Source organism: Berghia stephanieae, chromosome 14, assembly GCF_034508935.2.
Source record: "Berghia stephanieae isolate SIO BIC M18660-M18661 chromosome 14, UCSD_Bste_1.3, whole genome shotgun sequence".
Lineage (NCBI taxonomy): Eukaryota > Metazoa > Mollusca > Gastropoda > Nudibranchia > Aeolidiidae > Berghia > Berghia stephanieae.
In genome coordinates, this window is record NC_088373.1 from 8,138,852 (window position 1) to 8,148,851 (window position 10,000).

Sequence of the window (10,000 nt, forward strand, 5' to 3'; positions counted from 1 at the left end):
GTTATATTTTTGACCAGTTTAACATTTAATTCGGCTTTTTAAACATTTGGTTCGTTCTGACATAATACCGTTTTGAGACGATGGATCACATTTTGACAGCATTAACTCGTCGTTCAAATATCGATGATCGATAAAATCAATTGAATCCTATCGTGGTAAATAAAAGCGATCAAACCTGGGACGTTGTGAAGTCTTAGGTTTGACAGAATTTCACAAGATGGCGGTCATTTAAAAATCGATCGATAGTTGATGTTTTTAACCCAATTTTAAAAAAATGGGTTTTGTCAAGCTACGTCAAAAAATCTGGCTTGATTCATTATTGGGATAATTATTTTAAAAAATATGCGATAGATTATTTGTGACCCATCGTCTCAAAACGGTATTATGTCGGAACGAACCGCATACTTAAAAGCCTAATTAAATGTTAAACTGGTCAAAAATATACATTGTTCGCATTCGCACTCTAAAATATGATATCCATTCTCCTCAATAAAACATACAAACTCAACACAAGTCTGATATTTCTGGCTATAAATTCAATTTTCAACATCTTAACCAACCCGACTTCATACCGTTTTGAGGCGAAGGGTCAAATATGTGATAGATTATTTATATGTTAAAACTCGGGAGAGAGGACTTAATCTCAACACCCCATATTTATTCCCCAACCAGCCTATCATCACCCCCCCCCCTCCCCTCACACAGACTCACAGACACACACACACACACACACACACACATACACAAACACAAACACACAGTATGCTCATCCTTTAAAGCCTCTTTGCTTCCTTTCAGTTTTCTGTTACTGATTTTATTCGTTTCATTGAATGATATAATATTGATATGCACATACACGTCATTGTATAAGCGATTCCGAGCACTTTTGGTGGAAAAGGGCGCTGTAGAAATTATTATTATTATTATTATTATTATTATTATTATTATTATTATTATTATTATTATTATTATTATTATTATCATTATTTATATGTCTATCTATCTATCTATCTATCTATCTATCTATCTATCTATCTATCTATCTATCTATCTATCTATCTATCTATCTATCTATCTGTCTATCTATCTATCCATCTATCAATCTATCTATCAATCTATCTATCTATTCATCCATCTATCTATCTATCCATATATCTACCCATCTATCCATAAATCTATCCATCTACCTATCTATCTATCCATATATCTATCTATATATCTATCTATCTATCTATCTATCTATCCATATCCATCTATCTATCTATCTATTCATCTATCTATCTATCTATCTATCTATCTATCTATCTATCTATCTATCTATCTATCTATCTATCTATCTATCCATAAATCCATCCATCCATCTATCTATCTATCTCTCTGTCTATCTATCTATCTATCTATCCATATATCCATCTATCTATCTATTCATCTATCTATCTATCTATCTATGTATCTATTCATCTATCTATCTATCTATCTATGTATCTATGTATCTATCTATCTATCTATCTATCTATCTATCTATCTATCTATCTCATTACACCAAGAATCTAGTGCTTGCTTAAATCTTATGAATGCGTAAGGATACAAGAGGCAATCTCAAATTCCCGCAGGGCCAGATTCATCCGCTGTGTGTCTTAATATCCATCCTATTCCGCGATAGGATTTAGTGCGATGTAACGAACAGGGCTATTAAAGCCTAGTAACGCCCTATAACACCCTATAACGCCCTGTTATCTCCTATTTTTATTTATATGTTGTCTCTGAAGAACTTAACTGAAAGAAGAAGAAGAAGAAGAAGACATGGCCAAGTCTGACATTTTGGGAAAATTCGCGTTTTTTAAAAATTTGGCCAGAAATCTTGTCCTTTAACTCACTCAACCCTAACACCCACGTTATCCGAAGTTAGTTTACCCCGGGCTACTTTTACTAAATGCCTTTTTATTACATTTTTCTGAGACAAATTATAGGCGTAGTATCAATGCTAATATATATATATATATATATATATATATATATATATATATATATATATATATATATATATATATATATATTTTAATTTTTGTATGTTAATGGTAGTTGAATAAAACTTTCTATGTACTAGCTCATTTTTAATATATATATATATATATATATATATATATATATATATATATATATATATATATATATATATATATATTATTTCCAATACGCTTCAACAGTCGTAACGTCACTTCCCTCGTAATGACGCATGGTAACTTAGTAACTGGCTCTAAACTATCAGAACAATGGCGGACGCCCTTATGAAATATTTCTCCGACGAGCATAAAAGCGTATCCGGAGGAAAAAAAAACCCATTATAAATCTGATCATATCTCGTATTTTGAATTTTACACATTCTGATCACAAGATATATGAAAAGTTCTAGACAGCATGAAGGATAAAAAGTACCGATTTTCTTTGTTTAGAACCAAGATGGTCGCCGTTGCTGGGCGACGTGACATCAGACTATTGAATCCAATTTTGAAAAGTAGCAAAAATCTCTGAGATTGAGTGAGGTAAATATCAATCGATTTGAAGTCTAAGACGCTAGTCTATCGCAAAGTACTTTACGCCAGATCTAACAGACCTAGCTACCCAATAAGTGCTGGACAGGTAAGGGCGATGGGAAAGGGGGGGAAATAGAATGCGCTTGGCTAGGAAGCTCACAACATTGCCATCCGGAAATATAACGGACCAACACACAAAACTCTGTGAAACCTTGATCGCTTATAGTCTGCTTAACACAGTTCAGTGAGAATTACTCATAAACGTGGATGGCAAAAAAAAAAAAAAAATAAATAAATAAATTAAAAAACTATTACAAAGACCCGAATGACGTCATCTTCGTTCTATGTATAGCATAGTTTTATGGTATTTGCTCTAATCAAAACCGTCATGTAATGGGAGCGATCTATAGATAGTATGCAGATGACGTCACTCAGGCCTTTGTTATTGTTTTTGCCATCCGCGTTTGTGAGTTGTTCTCACTAAACTGTATTAACCAGACTATAAAAGTTCATGGTTACACAGAGTTTGTGTGTTGGTCCGTTATACTTCCGGATGGCAATGTTGTGAACTCCTTGGCCAAGCGCATTCTATTTGCCCCCCCCCCCTCCCCCTCCCATCGCCCTTAGAATGCGCTTGGCCAAGGAGTTCACAACATTGCCATCCGGAAGTATAACGGACCAACACACAAACTCTGTGTAACCATGAACTTTTATAGTCTGGTTAATACAGTTTAGTGAGGACAACTCACAAACGCGGATGGCAAAAACAATAACAAAGGCCTGAGTGAAGTCATCTGCATTCTATCTATATTCATGTTTTCGTCCAACCTCGTCATCAATCACATGACTTGTTGACGTCCAACGATTGGATATTGCTTAACAAATGTAAACACACCGCTTTGTTTATGAAAATTGTAAATTTACCCGTGTTAAGCTGAACAAAATGACCAATCGTGATGTTAGGCTGTGAATACTTTTCACAATGTGGGTCATTTTGAGCACGCTTTGCAATGTGACTAATGGCCTCGAGCACGTGGAAAAGGAATACAGATCATGCCCATTCTTATGCAAACAATGGGAAAGAAAGAAAATCTCAAAACTTACCTCTTTGCCACAAGCTGTGTAGGAAACTCCTATACAATCTGGAGAAAGAGTGGAAATATGAAATTATATTAGACTTTCTATATACAGTGCAGATTTCATAAGTCATAGTAACATCTATCGTTCTCTCAATCTTCTTCTCATTCCTCCTCTTACTCCCTCCTCCTCCTCCTCCTCCTCATCATCTCTTCTTCTTCTCTTCTTCGTCTTCTTCTCTTTTTCTTCTTCTTCTTCTTCTTCTTCTTCTTCTTCTTCTTCTTCTTCTTCTTCTTTTTCTTCTTCTTCTTCTTCTTCTTCTTCTTCTTCTTCTTCTTCTTCTTCTTCTTCTTCTTCTTCTTCTTCTTCTTCTTCTTCTTCTTCTTCTTCTTCTTCTTCTTCTTCTTCTTCTTCTTCTTCTTCTTCTTCTTCTTCTTCTTCTTCTTCTTCTTCTTTCTTCTTCTTCTCTTCTTCTTCTTCTTCTTCTTCTTCTTCTTCTTCTTCTTCTTCTTCTTCTTCTTCTTCTTCTTCTTCTTCTTCTTCTTCTTCTTCTTCTTCTTCTTCTTCTTCTTCTTTTTCTTCTTTTTTTTTTCGAAAGAAACAACACTGTTAACAGCCAGGTACTCATTTTACCTCTGAGTACGGTGAGAGAACGTGAGCAAAGAGCCTTTCCTAGGAATTAACTATGCGCCGCTCAGCGCGGGATTCGAACTATGGACCTTCCCATTTTGTAGCGTACTAAAAAACCACATAGCTAGACACAATTTCCAAGATGTAAACAGTCAATACAATCAAAAGCATCACTGAAAAATGTCTTTAAAAATTCCACGGAAAATTAACAACAACAACAACAACAACAATAACAATAACTAAATAGAATTATTGATAAATACCGAATCTAAGTCTAAATCAATTTAGATAGAATCATGTTTCTCTTCAATAGACTCTATCTAGAAATGGTTTCATTATGAGATTGTTTCGTCGGAAGGCCGTTCTTTGAATCTTCTAGTTAAATTGCCTGTAAATATGTGACCTATCGTCTCAAAACGTTATTTTGTCGGAACGAACCAATTGCTTAAAAGCCGAATTAAATGTTAAACTGGACCAAAATATAAATTGTTGACATTAGCACCATAAAATATGGTATCCATTCTCCTCAATAAAACATACAAACTCAACACAAGTCTGATATTTCTGGCTGTAAATTCAATTTTCAACATCTTAACCATCCCGACTTAATACCGTTTTGAGGCGAAGGGTCACATAATATAGTCATCGAACATCCATTTGATAAACCGAGTTTTTTCAGTTTTAGATAATAGATTTTTATTGGTGAACACTGACCCACTTTGGTAAAAAAAAAAAAAAAAAAAAAACAACAACAAAAAAACACCTAGGTATTTAAAATTCTAGCCAGAAAACTCATCCTTCAAATATCGATGGATTGACATAAGTTTCATCCTGTCAAAAGCCCTCAAACCTGGGACTTCGGTTAAAGAAACATGTTTGAGAAATGTTGGTAGGATGAGGGTTATTTTAATCCATCGATATAATTTGGAGGACGAGTTTTTTGGCCAAATTTTGGAAAAACCTGTTTTTGTGCAAAAGTACGGCAGGCAGTACAATGAACTTATAATTGGTTCTTTTGGAAATGAATTGGAACAAGAAAATGAATATATATATATATATATATATACAAATTATCTAAAAATGAATATTTATTGAAAGTGAAAGTTACAAGGGCTGTGTGAATGTTTGTGTACGTGTGTGTGTCTGTGTGTGTGTGTGTGTGTGTGTGTGTGTTTGTTGAATTAATATTAGTGTGAATATGATCTTGAAACAAAATTTCACGTTCCCAATCAATTCAACTTTAATATACAATTTTTGGCATTCGAAGTGAACTTCATTTCTGATTTATGATATCAACACTATAGATAGACAGACAGACAGATAGACAGATAGATGGGTGGATATATAGATAAATAGATAGATAGAAAAATAGATAAAAAGATAGATTGATTGGTTGATATATATATATAGATAGATAGATAGATAGATGGGTGGATGGATTGATAGACGAATGGATGGATTGATGGATAGATAGATAGATAGCTAGATGGTTGGATAGATGGATGGGTGGATGGGTGGATGGATGGATGGATGGATGGATGGATTGGTGGATGGATGGATAGATTGATAGATGGATGGATGGATGGATGGATGGATTGGTGGATGGATGGATGGATGGATAGATTGATAGATGGATGGATGGATGGATTGGTGGATGGATGGATAGATTGATAGATGGATGGATGGATAGATAGATTGATAGATGGATGGATGGATGGATGGATGGATTGGTGGATGGATGGATAGATTGATAGATTGATGGAAGGATGGATGGATGGATGGATGGATGGACTGACATATGGATGGATGGATAGATTGATAGATGGATGGATGGATTGATAGATGGATGGATGGATGGATGGATCAATGGATGGATTGATGAATGGATGGATCGATTGATAGACAGACAGATATCCAGCAAACAACAGGAATTATCCATGTTATCCAGAATTATCAAAGTGGAGACCGGGTTGTGGCTGAAGCGATGCTCGAACCCGATATCTTCCATACCACAGTGAATTGCCTTAGTCTATCAGCCACCTCACCCCCTCTACACACAGACACACACACACACACACACACACACAGAGAGAGAGAGAGAGAGAGAGAGAGAGAGAGAGAGAGACAAGCATAGCTCTCAGTTCAATCAACGCAATGAAAAGTCAATCAAATCAAAATTAATGATTCAACTATTTGCCGAAATGTGTAATCAATTTACATTGTTTTAAAATACAATGCATTTTTCGACTTCACAAGAGAATTCCACGGAGCTTTGTATTTGGGCAATTAGATATATTTTCTGCATTTAGAGGATCATATATTATTTCGCTCACTTATTGTATATTTTTTTCCAATTGTAAGCAACGAAAAATGTCTATTATAACTTTACAGAAATTGATTGTATTAAAAATGTGACCCATCGTCTCAAAACGGTTTTATGTCGGAACGAAGCAAATGCTTAAAAGCCGAATTAAATGTTAAACTGGTCAAAAATATGAATTGTTGGCATTAGCACCCTAAAATATGGTATCCATTCTCCTCAATAAAACATATAAACTAAACACAAGTCTGATATTCCTGGCTATAAATTCAATTTTCAACATCTTAACCATCCCGACTTAATACCGTTTTGAGGCGAAGGGTCACAAATAATGAGAGGAACCCCTAACTGATATCGATTTAATGCAAGTACTCCCACGTCATTGTCATACTCGCCAATCGGAAGGTTGACACACAACCCACGTGCCAAAAATGATGGCGTCTGATTTCGATGTGATTTAATGTGACGTCACAAATTAGATTTTTTTTGGGGTGAAATCATCATGATGTCTAATTGATCTCATAACATAAGCCAGTCATATTCATGTCAATTATAAACATCATACAAAATTTCGTGACGATTGGCTTAGTGGTTTTGGAGCCTTAGTGTTACAGAAAATATATAATAATATTAATAATACAGATGGTGTGAAGTTGACGTCACTCAGGTCTTTGTTATTGCTTTTTGCCATCCGCGTTTATGAGTAATTCTCACTAAATTGTATTAACCAGACTATAAACGTTCATGGTTACACATAATTTTGTGTGTTGGTCCGTTATATTTCCGGATGGCAATGTTGTGAGCTTCTTCTTAGCCACGCGCATACTATCTGCCATCCGGAAGTATAACGGAGCAACGCATAAAACTATTTCCAACCTTTAACGTTTATAGATAGTATGCAGATGACGTCACTCAGGCCTTTGTTATTGTTTTTGCCATCCGCGTTTGTGAGTTGTTCTCACTAAACTGTATTATCCAGACTATAAAAGTTCATGGTTACACAGAGTTTGTGTGTTGGTCCGTTATACTTCCGGATGGCAATGTTGTGAACTCCTTGGCCAAGCGCATTCTATCTATAGTCTGGTTAATAACGTTTAGTGAGAATTACTCAATGGGAGCGATCTTTATTCATGTTTTCGTCCAACCGTCATCAATCACGTGATTTGTTGCTGTCCAACGATTGGATATTTCTTCAGAAATGTAAACACGCTGCTTTGTTTATAAAAGTTGTAAACATACCCAAGTGTCAAGCTGAACAAAATGACCAATCGTAATGTTAGATATTTCAAAAGCTGTGAATAGTTTTCACTATGTGGGTCATTTTGAGCACATTTTTGCAATGTGACCAACGACATCGAGCACATGGAAAGGTAATATAGATCATGCCCATTAAGATTGTTTATTTCAATGTTCAGCCTCTGGGAAATAACGACGTTATACCATAATGAGATGGTTGGTTACAAGACTGGGCATGGAGCTGACCAAGAATAATATGGTAAATTATAAGACATTTACCAACTGTAACTAACAGTCAAGACAATGGAAGACGAATGAGAAATCAACAGTCGGTCAGAATCTGAATGGCTTTCTCTTTATGCTATTATTATGTATGTATGTAAGAATCAGCGGGGCGATAGCTACAGGGTCGCTGTTCATTATAGAAATTCTATGGACTGTGTCATTACATGCTGTGCTATGCCTTTGTTAAAACTGCTTTCATTGGTCAGTTGGATAGAGAACGCGTCACGTGGTCTTCAGTTTCTTACGGTTCTGTCATTAGCCATCTAAGGAATATGTGTGTTTGTGTGTGTCTGTGTGTGTGTGTGTGTGTGTATGTGTGTGTGTTGTGGGGAGGGGGTTGTTTGCGGATAGACAGAAAGGGGTAGAGGTGGAAGTTGGTGAAGAGTGATGGAATGGTGGCGGGCAATGTTCACATACATTGAAACTGTAATTTACTGTAATAATAAACTGTAATTTACAGTTCTTAATACAACGAATTACGAGCTGTTTTAATGAGATTAAATCTTGGATGTACCACAATAAGTTAAAATTAAATGATAGTAAAACTGAGGTTTTTATGTGTGGAAGGCCGAGTATCCTTAAACAGGCAAATAAATCACCTATTACTCTCGGAAATAGCACAATAGAATTTTCAAATAAAGCAAAAAACCTTGGCGTCATCATTGATAAAGATTTTTCCATGACAAGCCACGTGAATAACACCATACAATCTATGTACATAGAAATGAAAAAAATAAGCAAAATTCGTAATTTAATACCGAAGCATATAACAGAACTTTTAATTAATTCCCTGGTTTTATCTAACTTGGACTATTGTAACTCCCTTTGGGCGAATTTAGCTAAAGACAAAATTAGCAAACTTCAGGTTGCTCAAAATAACGCAGCCAGGCTCATTGTACGCAATAACAAAAAATACCAGTCAGCAACTCTTCTTCTCCGTGAGTTACATTGGCTTCCTGTTGAAAAAAGAGTTGCCTATAAGATTTGTACTGTTGTCTACAAATCCCTGAGCACGAACAGTCCCTCCTATATTAAAGACCCTCTAAACATATATGTCCCCAATAGAAACTTGAGGTCAAACAGTGACCAATCAATCCTTGTCAAACCTAAGCCATTGCGTAAAATAGGTGAACAGTCTTTTCAATTTTCGGCCCCCCATTTTTGGAACTCTCTCCCGTCACACGTGAGATGCTCGGATTCGTTGACAACGTTCAAATCTCGCTTAAGTTTTTATCTTTTTACGTCATAATGTTGCAATATTATTTTCATATTTTATTGTTGTTAAATTGAATTCGTATCACGTTTCCTTCACACTTGTCTCACTGTAATATGTTTTGTTTTATATCACTGTAAAGCGCTTAGAGCTTGTGACAACGGGGTAAAGCGCTATATAAATGCCATTTATTGTTATTATTATTATTATTATTATTATTATTATTATTATTATTATTATTATTATATATATATATATATTGAATCGTGTTGGATACATATATGGTACGAATTGCGCTCGACATGTAGCAATGGAGCGAATTATTATTTTAATATTTACCACAATGTTGGAGTCAGTCTACATCGATGTTTTTGGCCTTTTCAGCCATCGTCAGAACATACAGTCCTGACGATGGCTGGAATGGCCTGAAACATCGATCTAAACTGGCTCCAACATTGTGGTAAATATCAAAATTATAATTATATATATATATATATATATATATATATATATATATATATATATCATATGTATATGAAAGAGAGAGAGAGAGAGAGAGAGAGAGAGAGAGAGAGAGAGAGAGAGAGGTAGAAAAAGACATTGAGAGATATGTTGAAAGAAGAAGAGAGTGATGGGTGGGGGGGGGGGGGTTGTGGCAAAATTTCATATTGAGAACAAGCGAAAGTAAAATATACAGAAGAGGAT

General features: G+C 35.2%; 1 protein-coding gene across 1 annotated transcript in view; it reads right to left on the reverse strand.

Moving 5' to 3' along the window:
• LOC144959737 (uncharacterized) overlaps positions 1–10,000 on the reverse strand; it is a 575,502-nt gene that overhangs the window by 265,579 nt on the left and 299,923 nt on the right. Inside the window, exon 5 of the mRNA XM_078892433.1 lies at positions 3,639–3,676. The gene's annotated coding sequence lies outside the window, so the exon portion shown is untranslated. The remainder of the gene's footprint in view (positions 1–3,638; positions 3,677–10,000) is intronic.